Here is a 2,598-nt window from a genome sequence, read left to right as displayed (position 1 = left end):
GAACCGGCCAGCCCAAAATGTTTAAAAATGTAGTCCATTGTAAAGGTCACCTGTTGTTGTTTGCCCACTTACTTGCCTATTTTCCCAAATCTGTGAGATCTTAGAGGGCTGGACCATGTCTGTGTTGATCATCCTTTAGCGCCCAGTACAAAGCTTGGTACACAGTAAGCAGTTAATAAATATTCCAAAGGCAAGTGAATGAATGCATGGATAGCACTTATGCCAGCCTCCAGCTCCCTGTTTTACCCGATTACCTTCCCCATGAAATTTCACCTACCCTTAATTGAATGCCTGTTATTCATTCAGTCCATGTTCACTGACCCTGGCAGTGTTGGAGTGAGTAGGACTGAAGCCATGTTGGGACCTAAAGCCACATGGGCTTTAGGCAAGTTTTTATTTTTTTTAATTAATTAACTAATTAATTAATTAATTATTTTTTAAGTAAGGGGATCTTCACCGTTGACTTGGTGTTGTCAGCACCATGCTCTCCCAAGTGAGCCACAGGCCGGCCCAATAAAAGCTACCTTCTATTTTCACCAACATTTGATGTTCATTTGTTTGTTTTTTGTCAGGGTCAGGCAGCCAGATCTGTGAGTTCACAATCAATTTCGGGGATCCTCAACCAGGAGCTGAGCGGCCCTGTAACAGCAGTTCTCAGTGGCAGAAGCAGCGTGGTGAATACATCAAGCATGAGATTCCTCTCTTAGAGTTCACGTTCTTGGTTCCAGAGGGCCAGACTGACAGCAGATAGGCCAATAAATAAACCAACATGATATTTTCAGAAAACGATGAAGGACTAAATATAAAACAGGCAACAGCCAGACCTTACACAAGGGTAAAACAAGAACTCTGACCCACAATCTATGGCAACCAGGCCAGGAAGCTAAACCATAACCTCTGTAGTAATGGCCCCAAACAATCAGGACTTGGTCAATAACGGCCATCAGTCTTAATATTTGACCCATCCTCCACTCCTCTCTTTCTACTTAGGACAAACTGGAGAAAGCCCAATATGCACCACTAACCAATTACATAGGATACACCACTTCTAGTTTGTCCACCTCCAGCTTCCCCATGCTAACAGTCTTCAATCATGGCATGTCCTTATAGTATGCCATGATCTAAGTGCCTGCATTTAAGTCTCAGCCAGATGCAAGTCATGGTGGTCAACTCCCTTGTTCTGGCAAGCTCTGACTCAGTAGCCTTTGCTTGTTCTCATTTGGGAGGTCTTCATTTTATCCCACAGCTCAGAGCGTTAAGTGTAACCTGCCCAAGTTCACGTATCTTTTTTGTGAGATTTCAAATCAGATCTGTGTCCAGAAATCCTTGACCTTCACTCTGAAAAGCTCCCTAATATCTTTTCCCCCAATCTGAGTTGCAGATTCCCTTTGGCTTGATCTGAAGTATTTGTCTTTGTATCTCCCTCTCCATCTACACAAAGAGTAATAATGTTTAATCTTATTTCCTGGAAGGTGGGAGAGTGGGACAAATGAGAGATTGCCTGGGGACAAACTGACAGGGTTGGGTTGAATCTCAGTTCAATTGTTTTCATCATCTATTAAATACCTTGTACCCTCCCTGAGCACTGATCCTTTCAGCCTTTCCTGAATTCTCAGAAACCAGCTTTTTAGGCAGACATTCAAGCCATCCCATTCCACACATGAGGAAACTGAGGTTCCAGGAGGGAAAGCCTTGCTCACGATCAGGCAGTTAATAATAACCATCTCCAGGTATTAATGACTTATCTTTTCTTCCAGCATTGCACCCAATAGTTTGTGTTCAAATAAAACAATCTAATACGTGTTGAGAACTTAGTATATGCTCCGTGAGCTATGTATGGGGACTTATTCCCATTCTGCAGATGAGGAAACCGATGATCATACAGACTGAGAAACTTATCAAGACGTAGCAAAGAACTAACAAAGGTAAGATTCAAACCAGAAAACATGACTTCAGAGCCCATGGAGTCTTGACCACTCTACTATTCTGACTCTAATGGAAACCATGACATCCTCATTATCGTTCCATTTCTCAGATGAGGTACCTGAACCTGCGTGAGGTACTTAAGACCCCTACCGGCCCACTATGGGTATTCAATTTCCTTGCATCAATGCCAACACTATGACTTATTAATACTTAAATTTTTTTCCCAAAATATTATGTAAAGAAAGTATTATATTTATAGTCTTAATTTGCATTTCTCTTATGGATAACTCTTTTCATTTTTCCACATTTAACAGCTTTATTGAGGTATACTTGACATACTAAAAAGTTCACCTATTGTGTGTGTGAAATTCACACATTTTTAGTAAATTTATAGAGTTGTGCAACCATCACCATGATCCAGTTTTAACATTTTCATCACACCAGAAAATTTCTCTTGAGCTTATCTGTGGTCAGCCTCTCTCACGGTCTCGCTCAGGCCCTGGCCAGCGTTCAACTCTGTCTCTCCAGATTTGCCTTTTCTGGATTGAAATTCTTTTTCTGTTAGTACTTTTTTTTTTTTTTAAAGGATGACCGGTAAGGGGATCTTAACCCTTGACTTGGTGTTGTCAGCACCACGCTCACCCAGTGAGCAAACCGGCCATCCCTATATGG

The sequence above is a fragment of the Galeopterus variegatus genome, unplaced genomic scaffold (genome assembly GCF_000696425.1).
Source record: "Galeopterus variegatus unplaced genomic scaffold, G_variegatus-3.0.2 Scaffold11257, whole genome shotgun sequence".
In the NCBI taxonomy this organism is placed as follows: domain Eukaryota; kingdom Metazoa; phylum Chordata; class Mammalia; order Dermoptera; family Cynocephalidae; genus Galeopterus; species Galeopterus variegatus.
The sequence above is the reverse complement of the archived record's forward strand: the minus strand, read 5'-3'. Positions refer to the sequence as shown.